Raw genomic sequence first — 16726 nt, forward strand, 5'->3', positions numbered from 1 at the left:
AGGTCATGTCTAAAATTAAGCCATACCTCGCTGGCACAATGTAGTGCATGATCCCCATACAAATCCATCTCCCTCTTACAACTAGGATAACGGATATCTTCAACAAAAATAGGAATTCCAAAACGATAACTGAGTACACATCTGAATTGTCTGGGACCAAGTGTTTGATTTAAACCACTTATAGTAACGGCAAGCAAGTAATCTTGGGCATGCTTCAATCTGTTACTCAGCCACAGCATACTGTACAGACATTTCGAACTTGGTGGGAAGTTGTTTCTTCACGGCCTTAAAGTATAATACTGCGAAGGAATGCATATGAAAAAGAGGGGGTCTAACAACCTCACCCAATATTTCGTTTAAGCAATTTGTATGGACTAACTCCAATATAATTTTGAGAGCACTGACTAATAAAGCGAGCTCAATCAAGAAATATATCGAAGAGTTATATTTCTGTTTCTTAATGTAATCAGCAAATCAAACAGATAGAAATCTGTGAGCTTGATTATTATAAGAAACAACTTGGACGGTATCAAAAACCAATATCCAAGTGTCAATCAATTCAACCAACAACCAAAGGTTAGATTCACAGTTGATTGAACTCACGCACAACCTGTGATATTTCAATTATATAGAAAATAAAATGCGGAAAAGAAATAACACAAACACCATAAGTTTTGTTAATGAGGAAACCGCAAATGCAAAAAAATCTCGGGACCTAGTCCAGATTTGAACACCACATTGTATTAAGCCGCTACAGACACTAGCCTACTCCAAATTAACTTCGGACTGGAATGTAATTGAGCCTTAACCAATCTCACACTGATCAAGGTACAGTCGCGTTCCTTACGCCTCTAAATCCCAGCAGGACTCCGTGCACTTGATTCCCTTAGCTGATCTCACCCACAACTAAGAGTTGCTACGACCCAAAGTCGAAGACTTGATAAACCAATTTGTCTCACACAGAAAAGTCTATTGAATAGATAAATCTGTCTCCCACAGAAATACATATGAGTTTTGTTCCGTCTTTTGATAAATCAAGGTGAACAGGAACCAATTGATACACCGGTCTTATATTCCCGAAGAACAGCCTAGTAACATCAATCACTCCATAATAATCTTAATCGTATGGTAGCGAAACAAGATATTGTGATATCACAAACGAAGAGACAAAGATGTTTGTGACTACTTTTTATCTTGCCTATCCGAGATTAAATCTCGAGCAAATCTTAGAGAAGATAGTACTCAATACAATTGAAAACATCAAGATCAGAACACGCAACTACAGAGAAAATATTTGGGGTCTGGTTTCACAATCCCAATGAAGTCTTCAAGTCGTTAACCTACAGGGTTTTAGAAAAACCTAAGGTTAAAGGAGAATCGACTTTAGTTGCAACTAGTATCACACAGGAGGTGCTACCTTGGTAACAAAGCATTCAATATTCACCGTTAGATGAAAACCTGATTAGACTCAAGCTAATATATTTCAACCGTTAGATCGAACTTATCTTGTTACACACAAATGAAAAGTGACTTCATTTAGATATGAGTAACCGTACCTAAACGTGTGCACCTTGTTGGCTCAACAATAGTTAACAGAAGTTAGCCATATGAACGCTTTCGTATCAATGTTTATTCATCTTAACCACAACTAGTTCAAATGACTCAAATGAAACTAGTTCTAAAGTTGTTCAATTGTTTATATTCTAATAGAAGTATACAAGACACAATTGATGCAAAATCGATTTTGGTTCACTCGAATCAATTCATGAACATTATAGCCACGGTTTTCAAAAGGTTGCATTTCTTAATATATAAATGTATTAGTTCATGAAAAAACCGATTTTAGATCATAACCTACTCAAGTATGCAAACGGGTACGCATACCTAAGTGGCCGGACTAATTTTGGGTTCGCCAATATGCGAATGGGTACGCATACCTCCAAACTCATTTGGATTTTCGCACATGAACTTTACACCAGTACGCATACGGGTATGCATACCAAGTTCTCGAACTTTCATTAACCAACCAGTACGCATACGGGTATGCATACTATGGTTCCCGGACTTGGAATAACATGCAACAGTTTAGCATACAAGTACGCATATTGTGTTATATCTAATCATGATTAATTGTTCTAAACTCCCATTTCAATCATTGAAACATTCTTATAAGACGATAATAGTTGTCTCACACAAACTATTAGCTTCAAAGCAATTTTCAAGTGATCGAATGATCAATACGAAACATTCCGAGTCTACATAAAATGACTGTCTCACACAAATCATGTAATATGTTACCAGGCGATTTTCACATGATCATCTTTTGACTTTCGTCAAGAATATAAGATGAACTTGGTTAAAGCGAAAACTTACCAACACATATTTCGAGAAATATGTAAGCGGGTTAAACTCAGCTCGAAATATCAAATGTGTATAATCGAAGTCTATATAGCTATACGACTTTAGTCTCAAATAGGAGATAGAGTAAATAGACTTTTGAGTGATATATGAGTTCAAGTCTTCACATACCTTTTGTTGATGAAGTTCCACAAGCTCCCCTTAGTAGTTCTTTGTCTTTAATCGATGAACGTCGTGAGGTCTAATGCTCAACTACACTTACTATCCTAATCTGAGACTTAGCTATAAGTAGACTAGAAACAAATACTTATAGTTTTGGCAACTAAACTTGACAAACAAGCTTGAGATAGCAACGCTTGCGAGTTCGACCGACCAGTGCTCTAACAATCTCCCCATTTGTCAATTTTAGTGACAAAACTATCAATACATATGGATTACAAAATAAATAAACTTTGTAGCTTCTCATCCAAATGCTTGATTTCCTTGGTTCTTCAACATTACTCGAAATCTTCGTCACTTCCAAGTACTCCAGTGATTCTGAACGTGTTCAACTCATCATCATAATTGTTGAAGATCCGTAGCTATAACAATATATATAAAAAAAAAGATGTTTCGTATTGTTATACAGTGTCATAGTATTATTACACAACATCAAAGTCCAATTGTATCACAACTTTGACAATAATAATATGGTGATATGTATCACTCCCCCTTAGTCAATACTTCATCTCACATGAAAACTACTCCCCCTTACATAATGATCCGTAAACCATATGTATTTGTAGTGTGAATTAGACATTAATTCTCCCCCTTTTGTCAATATAAATTAGCAAAGGTACGAAAACTAGTGGGATCATAATGAAATTCTCATAGAGATTCTTCATGACTAAAAGAAAACATATCAACTTTGTTTAGATGCAATCATGTAGTCGAAACTAAATGCATTCATCAAGGAGATCATAAAAATACAAGAAAACTCTTACAATATTCCACAGCCGCACTCCCCACAAAGATTTGGCAATTAAGAACAAGTTCAAATAAGAACTCTCCCCTATAAAATGTCATTCCCGGAAGAAAAAAAACAGCGACCTTACTTTTGCAAGAAAAGAAGGATTTCTTCGGACATTATCAAATTACATCAAACATGAGTTTGTATCCAGAAAACTCAATTAAATTAACCACAAGTGGACCTATGATTAATTTAATCGGAAATGCTCAATATAAGGGATCTTACGGAGCCACACAGTACTTTCCCACAGAAGTAGATCAGGGAAAGATCAATACTGCGGAATATTCAAAGATTCATTCTATTTTTCATCAATATTTGCATAAAGACATATAATAAACTTGATCTTTGTTATCAAAAGTTCATCCTATCTTCCATCAATATTTGCATAATGACATAATAGGCTTAACTTTTGACATATATGGGACAATCATAGTTCACGGACGCAAACATATATATCTCATAACAATTTTTGCAATATATAAAACCAATAAAGATTAATACTGCAAAATCATCTTCCAAATAAACCATAGAATTTAAATAAATAAATCTAAAATATAAAACCAATAAAGATTAATACTGTAAAATCATCTTCCAAATAAACCTTAGAATTAAAATAAATAAATCTAAAAACATTGCAAGATGAAAATCGTTGGAAATATCTATGTGTACTCACAATAATTGCTATTTGAAAATGTGGGGGGTCTAACAACCACACCCAACAATTTGTTTGGCAATCTGAGAGGACTTACTCCAATACACTTTCTAGAGAATCAACTAGACAGTCAGACTCAATCTAGAATAAAGTATATCAAAGAGTTTAATATCTCTAACTCTTAATTCAATCCGCAATCAGCAAATAGAAATCTGCGAGCCCGATTGAATATAAGAGAAAGTACTTGAACGGTACCAAAGACCAATGTTCAAGTGTCAATCAATGTAAATCAACAACCCAAGGTTGGATATTCTAATTGATTGATCTTAACGCACAACCTGTGATATTTCAATTATATAACAAAATATAATGCGGAAAAGAAATAACACATACACCAGAATTTTGTTAAGGAAACCGCAAATGCAGAAAAAACCCGGGACCTGGTCCAGATTGAACAGCACACTATATTAAGCCGCTACAGACACTAGACTACTACCAATTAACTTCAGACTGGATTGTAGTTGAACCCTAATCAATCTCACACTGATTCAAGGTACAGTTGCGCTCCTTACGTTTCTGATCCCAGCAGGATACTACGCACTTGATTTCCTTAGTTGATCTCACCCACAACCAAGAGTTGCACAAATCTGTCTCACACAGAAAAGTCTATAGGATTGAATAAATTTGTCTCCCACAGAAATACCCAAGAGTTTTTGTTCCTTCTTTTCATTAATCAAGGTGAACATGAACCAATTGATAAACCGGACTTATATTCCCAAAGAACAACCTAGTATTATCAATCACCTCACAATAAACTTAATCGACTAGCGAAACAAGTTATTGTGGAATCACAAACGATGAGATGAAAGTGTTTGTGATTACTTTTCTATCTTGCCTATCGGAGATATAAAATCTCGAGCCAATTATTTCAATTGTACTCAACACGATAGAAACAACATGATCAGATCACGCAACTACAAAGATAATAGTTGGGTTTGGCTTCACAATCCCAATGAAGTCTTCAAGTCGTTAACCTACAGGGTCTCAAGAAGAAACCTAAGGTTGAAGGAGAATCGACTCTAGTTATGTAACTAGTAACACACAGGCGGTGTGGGGATTAGGTTTCCCAGTTGCTAGAGTTCTCCTTTATATAGTTTTCAAATCAGGGTTTGCAATCTAAGTTACCTTGGTAACAAAGCATTCAATAATCACCGTTAGATGAAAACCTGATTCAACCAAGCTAATATCTTTCAATCGTTAGATCAAACTTAGCTTGTTACACAAAAATGAAATGTCCCCTCATTTAGGTTTATGTAACCGTACCTAAACGTGTACACCATGTTGGTTCACAAACAGTTAACCAAGGTTAGCCATATGATTACTCTCATATCAACCTTATTCATCTCAGTCATAACTGGTTCAAATGACTAAAATGAAACTAGTTAACGAGTTGTTCATTTGTTATAGAAAACACAATTGAAACCAAATCGGTTTGATTCACTTGAATCAATCATGAACATTATAGCCACGGTTTGCAAAGATTGCATTCCTTATGAATTAAATGTTTAAGTCCATGAACTAACAGATTTGAAAAAGTAACCAGCTTAAGTATGTGTACGGGTATGCGTACTTAAGCAACCGGATTTGAGTTTGTTAAGTTTCCAAACTCCGCAGAAATTTTCGGTTCGAAAACTTCCGCCAGTATGGGTACGGGTACGCATACTTAAGGTGACTAGTTTAGAAGTTTGTAATTCCCAAACTCAACAGATATTTTCGGTGCGAAAACTTCCGCCAGTATGCGTACGGGTATGCATACTTATCTTGTCTCCTTCACCAATTTGGTATACACACATATGAATACACTTGGTTCCGGGTTTGTGGAGTTATACACTAATGTGCGCACACATTATATATCCTTATATCCAAACATGGTTACATTCTCAACTCTTTATTTCAATCATTGAAACATTCTTCTATAATAACAATAGCCGTTTTCACACACTATTAGCATCAAAGCAATTTTCAAGATATTGAAATAATCATTATCGAAGCATTCCAAGCCTACATCAAATGATTGTATCACACAAACCATGTAAGATGTTACTCGACAATTTTCTCATGATATAAGATGAACTTGGTCGAAGCGAAAACTTACCAACACATATTTCGAGAAATATGTAAGCGAGATATACTCAGCTCGAAATCTCAAATGTGTATAGAGAAAACTATATCGTAACACGACTTATGTCTCAATAGGAGATATTAGAAATAGACTTTCCAAGTGATAGATGAGTCCAAGTCTCCACATACCTTTTGTCGAAGAAGTTCCACAAGCTCCCCTTAGTAGGTCTTCGTCTTCAAATGATGAACTCTGCAAAATCTAAGCTCAACTACACTATCTATGTCCTAGTACGAGATATCTATAAATAGGCTAGAATTCAAGACTTATAGTTTTGATCACTAACATTGACAAACATGCTTGAGATAGCAACGCATGCAAGTTCGACCGAGCAGTGCTCTAACACTATTCCAAGCCCTAGTTATCCTTCTTAAAACACAAGAATAAATTCTCATAAGAAGTTTCTTAGACATAAAAAAAAATCAAGTTTCTTTGATAACATCATACCTTTGAAAGGGTCCATCATAAAAGGTATCACTGATATCCTTGATTCTTTTGACCGTAGAGACTCCATGTTCATAACTTAGAACATTAAATTTCCGATCAACAATGCGGGGAAGAATCCTAGCTTTGACACATTCCATGATGAGTTTCTTCTGATTCCTGATCAAGATCTTTTGAATTTCAAGGATTTTGGTATGACCATCAATAAGCTGATTTATTTGCAGTTGAAGATTTGCAAATTCGACCCTAGAGTCATTCTGAAAAAGAATTAAATCCTTGACAGATTCTCCAATCCAGAAGTTGTACTCTATTCTTTCAATCATCTTTTTCAAGACAAGTTCTTGAACAGAATCGCATCCTTTAATGTCTTCTTCCATCTCAAGATTAAACACATCTTGAGATCTTGAGGAGTTCTCTATTTATTTATTTTTTTTTATTAGGGAAGGAAAAACAATATAGATTATATATATGTTTACGAACAAGTGAAGGACAACATTGTTATAAAAACTCCCAAGAAAGACACAGACGTTCGTGGACTAGAAGTGAAGGATTAATGGATCAGAAAAAAATCCAAATAAAAGGAAATACTTTTTTTTTCCAGATATCTCTTACCATCATGGCTAAACAATTAAAAGATTTAATCAGAGCATAAGGAAGAGATACACTAGTTACAAAGAGTCAAGAAATGACTCAACCTTCACAAAAGAAGCAAACAGATAAATCAAACACAAGACAAATGGTAACCTACAATAGACTAGAACAACTCTCAAATGTCATCCTTGCAACTCTCAAGTTAGATACAAGGATAAGATTACCTAGAGTTAGGTAGAAAAGCGAGATGTAATCCCACCATGAGTATTGAAAGGTGAGTTGTTCATACCATCTGAGAGGTTGAACCTAGTATTCATTACCTTCCTTCGGCTATTTCTTATTCCAGAAGAATTCGACGTAACCTTTATAGAAAATCCATCAGAGGGATTTTTCTGAGGATTAAGTCTAGGACCTCTATAGATTGGTTCCAGAGGGTCAGAACTGAGAAAATTCCTTCTCATAGACTTAGGTCTACCAGACTTATTCTCAATAGCACTAGGAATCTGTAAATTTGTAGCGTAAAAATTAGCACCATTAAGAGGGACATGATTCCTGTGGCGATTTCTATAGGAGTGACCCTAGAAACCTTGTGCATGAGAATTCTGGTTTTCTGCAGGAATGAAATCCATTGTAGATGTCGTCAGACAATTTACTCCGTCGATAGCAAAAGAAGTAGATTTTCAAGCTCATAAATCTGTTTCTTTCTAGCAAAACAATGTGAAAAATCATAATGATTTCTTTTCCCACAGAACGAACAGGTTCGTGGAAGAAAAACATCGGAAGAAACCCGTTTTAAACTAGTAGCCATATTAGAAGACTGCAAGACATGTGAGTGGTTCTTAACAGATGCTTCTTTTGGAATATTTTTCTTCATGTACAGTAATCCCCTATGAGAATTAGAGATTGGCACGGAAGAAGATTTACTGAATAAAACCGATTTTTCCCTTTTCAAGGATTTGCACTGTTCCTGGGATAAAAGCAGAGATGCAACCAGTTTTTCTTTTTCAACACGAATGTTGTTCAGATCTGATGAATGAGTCTCGATCAAACGTTTTTCTCTAATTGAATCTTCTTTAACAATATCCTCAAGAGTACTAATCTTTTCATGTTGTAGAGTAATTTCTTGAACAAGTTTTGCGATATTGTTAGAGAAGGACTCAATGACACTATAGAGTTCCCGTTCTCGACCAAGAGACTTCTCAAGTTCATCAATGAGCTGATCATGTTCTTCTTCAAGAGACTTTATCTTAGCTTCTTGAAAAGCAATAGTCTCAGCAGATTTTTTTCTTTAGTTCTGGTGAGTTCCATTTCAGCTTCAGACACAGTATCAAATGTCACATCATGGGGAATATTATCGGAATATGATAACAAGAAATTTTTACCTCGGAATTCGGAAGAATCAGCAAAGGAGTTATCCTTGGAGGTAATCCCAAGACATTTAGCATAATCAAAACTTTAGGAACATATTTCTATGTGCGCAAAATTGAGATAAAAAATTATCCACACAGATCAGATTGCCACAAACACAGACTTATGAGGTCTTAAATGTGTTTGCCTGCTCTGATACATATTGAAAAAGCGGGGTTCTAACAACCTCACCCAATATTTCATTTAGGCAATCTGTATGGACTAACTCCAATATAATTCTGAGAGCACCAACTAATAAAGCGAGCTCAATCAACAAATATATCCAAGAGTTATATCTCTGTTTCTTAATGTAATCAACAAATCAAACCGATAGAAATCCGTGAGCTTGATTATTATAAGAAAAAACTTTGACGGTATCAAAAACCAATGTCCAAGTGTCAATCAATTCAATCAACAACCAAAGGTTGGATTCACAATTGATTGAACTTACGCACAACCTGTGATATTTCAATTATATAGAAAATATAATGCGGAAAAGAAATAACACAGACACCACAAGTTTTGTTAATGAGGAAATCGCAAATGCAGAAAAACCCCGAGACCTAGTCCAGATTTGAACACCACATTGTATTAAGCCGCTACAGACACTACCCTACTCCTAGTTAACTTCGGACTGGAATTTAATTGAGCCCCAACAAATCTCACACTGATCAAGGTACAGTCGCGTTCCTTACGCCTCTGAATCCCAGCACGACTCCGCGCACTTAATTCCCTTAGTTGATCTCACCCGCAACTAAGAGTTGCTACGACCCAAAGTCGAAGACTTGATTAACCAATATGTCTCACACAGAAAAGTCTATTGAATAGATAAATTTGTCTCCCGCAGAAATACCTATGAGTTTTGTTCTGTCTTTTGATAAATCAAGGTGAACAGGAACCAATTTATACATCGGTCTTATATTCCCGAAAAACAGCCTAGTAATATCAATCACCTCACAATATTCTTAATCGTATGGTAGCGAAACAAGATATTGTCGAATCACAAACGAAGAGACGAAGATGTTTGTGACTACTTTTTATCTTGCCTATCAGAGATTAAATCTCGAGAAAATCTTAGAGAAGATAGTACTCAATACGATAGAAAACATCAAGATCAGAACACGCAACTACAGAGAAAATAGTTGGGTCTGGTTTCACAATCCCAATGAAGTCTTCAAGTCGTTAACCTACAAGGTTTTGGGAAAACCTAATGTTAAAGGAGATTCGACTCTAGTCGCAACTAGTATCACACAGGAGGTGTGGGGATTGGGTTTCCCAGTTGCTAGAGTTCTCCCTTATATAGTCTTCAAATCAGGGTTTGCAATCAATACTACCTTGGTAACAAAGCATTCAATATTCACCGTTAGATGAAAACCTGATTAGACTCAAGCTAATACCTTTCAACAATTAGATCGAACTTAGCTTGCTACACACAAATGAAAAGTGACTTCATTTAGATATGAGTAACCGTACCTAAACATGTACATGTTGTTGGCTCAACAATAGTTAACCGAAGTTATCCATATAAACACTTTCATATCAACCTTATTCATCTTAACCACAACTAGTTCAAATGACTCAAATGAAACTAGTTCTAGAGTTGTTCAATTGTTTATATTCTCATATGAGTATATAAGACACAATTGAAGCAAAATCGATTTTGGTTCACTTGAATCAATTCATGAACATTATAGCCATTGTTTGCAAAAGATTGCATTTCTTAATATATAAATGTATTAGTTCATGAACAAACCGATTTTAGATCATAACCTACTCAAGTATGCAAACGGGTACGCATACCTAAGTGGCCGGAGTAAGTTTGGGTTTGCTAGTATGCGAACGGGTACACATACCTCCAAACTCAGTTGAATTTTCAGACATGAACTTTACGCCAGTACGCATACGGGTATGCATACTATGGTTCCCGGACTTGGAATATCATGCAACAGTTTAGCATACAAGTACGCATACTGTGTTATATCCAATCATGGTTAATTGTTCTAAACTCCCATTTCAATCATCGAAACATTCTTAGAAGACGACAATAGCTATCTCACACAAACTATTAGTTTCAAAGCAATTTTCAAGTGATCGAATGATCAATACGAAACATTCTGAGTTTACATCAAATGACTATCAAACACAAATCATGTAAGATGTTACAAGGCGATTTTCACATGATAATCTTTTGACTTTCGTCAAGAATAAAGATAAACTTGGTTAAAGCGAAAGCTTACCAACACATATTTCAAGAAATATGTAAGCGAGTTAAACTCTGCTCGAAATATCAAATATGTATAATATAAAGTCTATATAGTTATACGACTTTTGTCTCAATAGGAGAAAGAATAAAAATAGATTTCTGAGTGATAGATGAGTTCAAGTCTCCACATACCTTTTGTTGATGAAGTTCCACAAGCTCCCCTTAGTAGTTCTTCGTCTTCAATCGATGAACACCATGAAGTCTAAAGCTCAACTACACATTCTATCCCAATCCGAGACATATCTATAAGTAAACTAGAAATCAAGACTCATAGTTTTGACAACTAAACTTGACAAACAAGCTTGAGATAGCAACGCTTGCGAGTTCGACCCAGCAGTGCTCTAACAGCATGCAATACAGAGCCAGATGCTATGAGAGGCCAGAATGCTGCAATCATCCCTTAATTACATGATATGAGCAACAAAGTGTTCGACCGGCAATGCTGCAACTCATTGTGTATGCCTACGTACTTACCTAACCTAAAGGGATCAAGCATGGACCGTAGTTCATCCTCGAAGGTACAAGAAACTAAATCTAACTCAATTGCAAGGTCGTGGCCTAGCAATAATGGTAATTTCATAGTCCGTACAAGTCGTTCCGTCAACAAGCATCCAAGTGATTCATATTTGTCCCGCGGCATGGCATAGTGATGCCCATGCTTAATATTCTCCATTGCTGGCAAGGCTACGCAACTATAAATGAGGCCTAAGCATCATTTATACTCTTCCGGCTAAGCTATGAAGCTTCCTTGGTGCATGCTTCACATATGCACCTTCAACTAACTACCCCTCCCTATATATATTAACTTAAACATTTTTACAACTTAGATTAGGGGAGAAAAATGACTTCACCAAGTCCCAAGGTCGTGATGGCTTCACATTACTACCTTAACAAATACAATGTACGGTTGTGACGGTTGTACATTCAGTTCTGGTTCACAGGCCTGTTCCAATGTCTGGACATGATGGCTGAACTTTTCCTAAGCCAGGTTTAGTGAACGACCGTGAGGTTGTATATTCGGCTTTGGACCATAGGCCACTCCAATGTCCAGCCGTGATGGCTGCACATTGGCAAGGCCAGCCTGCACTGTCCTGTTGCGGTATTGGCCATATGCCAATGACTTGCTTAATGCGCCATTGTGGCGCTATTTTTTTCTAGGTCATCCACCCAACTGGCCTGAAGCACCTTTGGTGCGAGATTGGCTCTTGGCCAATACAACTTACAACTTGTACCCTCTTTGTGTGATATTGTCCCTTGGCCAATATATCTTCGCAATTCACGTTACTTGGCGCCATATTGGATCTAGGCCAATGTTCCTCTTAACACGCAACGAAGCTTGAGATGAAGCTTCATCTCATGTCATGGCGCATCTCCGAGCATGCACCATGTTAAAAATTCGGGGTGTTACATCCACCTTACTTGATTTTCTATTAGAGCAACTTTAGTGGCACTAAGCATTTTAACACATTTGTTATGCCATGTGGATGGGCAAACTCATTTTCTTGCGGTGGTGAAATGATTTATCAAAACATACTAAAACGATCGCAGTAGCTTGGGACAGTCGTCCTAACCTGCGATGAGAAACGGTGCAGAATAAACCAAGGCTCGTCTCAGGTTGGGACCCAAGCTTCTACTATAACAGTTAATTCTTAGTCGCACTCCTACAGATACATTTATTTTTACCTATATAGACACACTCACTCCACCAATTTCAAATACACCCAACTATAATCAATTCTCTATTTTCACAAAAAAAAAAAATCTTCCAATTTTTTAAATATGTTTCTTGTTTTCAGTCGTTTCATTCATTATGGATCCTAATTTGGAAAATGAAGAAGCGAAATTACTAGTGAGTTTTAAAATAACAAGGGTTTATGCACCAAGGATTTCCACAATTACTAGTGGGAGTATTTTCCCAACAACAACAAGTGTTTATGCAGCAGTTGGATCAAATAGATGCAGATTCAGATGATCAGAGAACAATCACAAACACCATGCTACAATCATACACGTGGAAAATTCCACGAGTTCCAAAACCAAGAGTTGTATTTAGAAGAAGATATATGTAGAGATTCCGAGACAAATGGTGTATGATTACTTTAAGAATAAAAATGTTTTTTATCAAGATTATCAACGTCTCTATCTCCTAAAAATAATAAGACTGCATGCTACAACACTAGGTCATGCAGGTTATTGGAGACGTTTGTCGGGTAAACCATTAATTCAACTATCAATTTGATGCAAACATACGAGGACATAGTCCTAAACAAAAAATCACTGCACCCTTAAGGATTTTATGTTGTGGTGTGTATGCAGATGCTTGTGATGAGTACATTCGTATGGCCAAAACAATAACATACCAAAACCTCAGAATGTTTTGTGAAACTGTAGTCAACCATTTTGGTTCACGTTTTTTTGCGACAACGAACGCGAGATGATGTCGACCGACTACTATATGAAAATAAGAAGAAAGGCTTTCCAAGAATGCTAGGTAGCCTTGATTACATGCACTGGGTGTTGCGTCTATTTTCGTATGCTTGATAAGGTCAGTATAAGGGCAACTACTTAAAATTAACTATGGTTCTGGAAACGACGGCTTCTTATGATTGTTAGGTATGGCATGTTTTATTTGGCCTCCCGGATTGCAACAACGACATCAATATCTTGTATAAATCACCATCAACAATAATAATTATAACATGGGGTATTTTCTGGCGGAGGTAATTTATCTAGCGTGGTCAACTTCAGTTAAAGGTTACGCTGAGGTACCCCAACACGGGGAGAACCGTGATCAAAATTTACTTAACAAAAAACAGATGTTGTGGGAATGATGTCGAACGAGCATTTGGGATTTTGAAGAGGAAGTTCCATATAATTTGTGGACCATATCGTTCGTTTAAACCAATAAAAATGAATAAGATATATTCACCTGCATCATTTTGAATAATATGGTAATGGAGGAAAATCGATAGGGTACCAATTGAACAAGTTATCTAGATAAATATTTGAGGAGAAAAGTACACCCGCCCTGAGTGTGCCTGCAAGAGAATATAGAATGACATAAGAGAGAATTCAAAATAGAGGTTTACATTTAAGACTAAAGGAGGATCTCACGGCACACTTGTGGGCTGATGTCGGAAGAATAAACCCTAAAAGGATTTAGTTTATTTTCTTTTAATATAATGTGATTTGTGTAATTTGGTTTAAACAAAAATTGAAATTTAAACTAGGATCAGATTGGAAAAAAAATTATACTGAAATCAAAACTGAACTGAAACTAAGGATTGAATTTAAAACAAAGGACTACTTCAAAATTAAACTAGAGAGTTCCCGAGGCCTACCGCTCTCGGAATAAAAGAAGAAGTGGAACGCTTGTTGAAATCCAAGTTCATCAAACCTATCCAGCACCCGACCTGGTTAGCCAACATCATCCCAGTGGTGAATAAGAATGGAAAGATCCAATGATGCGTAGACTATAGGGATCTCAATTAGGCATGTCCCAAAGATGATTTCCCACTACCCAACATCGACCTAACGTTGGACGCCACTAGAGGCAAGACGTGCTTCTCTTTCATGGACGGGTTTAACGGATATAACCAGATAAAGATGGCCGAGGAAGATGCAAAGAAGATTGCTTTCCAAACTACATATGGGAATTTCTACTATGTAGTGATGCCCTTTGGGCTAAAAAACGCCGGAGCCACGTGCCAGATCAATGTAAAAACTCTGGTCTACGAGGAGGACGCGATATTGCCAGCATAGATTGCAATTCCATCCGCGAGGGTAGCGACGGGTAGTCATACGACACCGGATGAAGTAAGCCGCTTTTCCCATTTAGATACAATAGAAGAAAGGAGAGCCCAGGAAGAACGGTTTGCTGAGGCGTACAGGAAGCGCACAGCAAATTATTATAATCAGAATGTAAAAGAAAGGAAATTTGAGGTAGACAATTTGGTCCTTAAGATCGCTCCTCATGTGCAAAGAAATGCTAGTTCAGGAAAATTCGCCGCAAACTGGGAAGGACCTTTCAGAGTGAGGAAGGTAGCAGAAAGCAAGTATTACAAGCTCAGACGCATGAACGACACAAAGGTCAAGTCACCGATCAATGGTAAATGGCTAAAGAAGTTTTATGCATAAACAGATCAATGTAAAAACTCTTGTTTCGAATAAAAGCCAACTTTTGATATATGATTTGTAACATCTACAAAGGTCGCGGGGCGCCAATGGCACCCGATCGACTGACAAAAGGCCGCAGGAACGCCAATGGCGCCCGACCAGCTGACAAATTTACTAAAGATTGCAGGAATGCTAATGGCGCCTGATCGACTGACAAAAGGTTGTGGGAATGCCAATGGCGCCCGATCGAGTGATAAAAGGCTGCGGGAACGCCACTGGCACCCGATTGGCCGAAAAATTTACTAAAGGTTGCAGGAATGCTAATGGCACCTGATCGACCGATAAAAGGTTGCGCGAATGCCAATGGCGCTCGATCGACTGACAAGAGGCTGCGGGAACGCCACTGGCACCCGATAGGCTGACAAATTTACTAAAGGTTGCAGGAATGCTAATGGCACCTGATCGACTGACAAAGGTTGCGGGAATGCCAATGGCGACCGATCGACTGACAAAAGGCTACGGGAACGCCAATGGCACCCGGTCGGCTGACAAAATTACTAAAGGTTACAGGAACGCTAATGGCGGCTGATTGGTGGGCCCGAAGGAGTGTGAAAATATGAGCGTAATGAAAACGGGCCTACAGTAATACCGCAAGTGCACGGTCGTCGGTTGTAGCTCGTGCAAGTACGGGTCGATCCACAGAGATTGGGAGTGTTTGGAGTTTCTAGCTATTTGGGCTCTAAATTTCTATTGGGCTTCTAATTGTGCTTTGGGCTTAGTGGGTTTGTTTGTAATGATGAAGTGCTTTAGGCCTTGGGCCTTTGAATGATGAACTGTGAACTTGGGCTTTGGTCTCTGAATTAGGCTTTTGCCTTAAACCTGAATTGGACTGGGCCTTTAATTGAGTTCAGGCTTTGATTGAATCAGGCTCTTACTTTAAAAGTGACCTGGGCCTTTGTAATGACTGAGAACTGGGCTTGGTAACCTAATGATGAGCTGGGCCTTGAGCCTTTAGCTTGAGCTAGGCTTTGAACCTGGGCTTTTAGCCTTTGGTTCTAAGAATAACTAAACCTTTTGAGTTAACTGTGGGCTGAACTGGATTGAGCTGTGAGCCAAGCTCAGTTGCAGCAGCAGCAGTGGCTGTAGCACATGGCAAGAGAAGTGGAGTGGCAGCAACAGCTGCAGAAACTCAGATGCAGGAGGCAGCAGCAAGGGAGAACTGGCAGCACCAGGTAGCAGGCCTAGGAGCACCAGCTGATAGCAGCAGTGCAAAGGGCAAGTGTACAGCAGCAGCACAACAATGCAAGTAGTTGAAGCAGCAGAACAAGGAGTAGTAGAAGTAGCAGGAGCAAAGACAATGCAATAAATAAAATGTAAAGAAGCAAAGACAATGAAGTAAAGAAGACTAACAAAATAGCAAAGAAAACAAAACAAAGAACATCAATGACAGTGGAGGAAAACAAAAGTAACAAGGAAACAATGGAGGAAATGGAACAAACCAAGGCTGTTTTAGCCAAGGGCGGTGGAGATGGTGAAGGTGAAATGGTGAAGGTGAGCCTAGGCATACTACTAGAGTGGGAAGAGAACCAGTTTTCTCACAGTCACTAGTGAGCACTAGTTTCTCCCCACTGCTCAATCAACACAATGCTTCAAAGGCTTTAGCCTAACATTCACACAAAACAGTTATAAAAACAGCTATAAAAACAG

Source organism: Papaver somniferum, unplaced genomic scaffold (genome assembly GCF_003573695.1).
Source record: "Papaver somniferum cultivar HN1 unplaced genomic scaffold, ASM357369v1 unplaced-scaffold_128, whole genome shotgun sequence".
Lineage (NCBI taxonomy): Eukaryota > Viridiplantae > Streptophyta > Magnoliopsida > Ranunculales > Papaveraceae > Papaver > Papaver somniferum.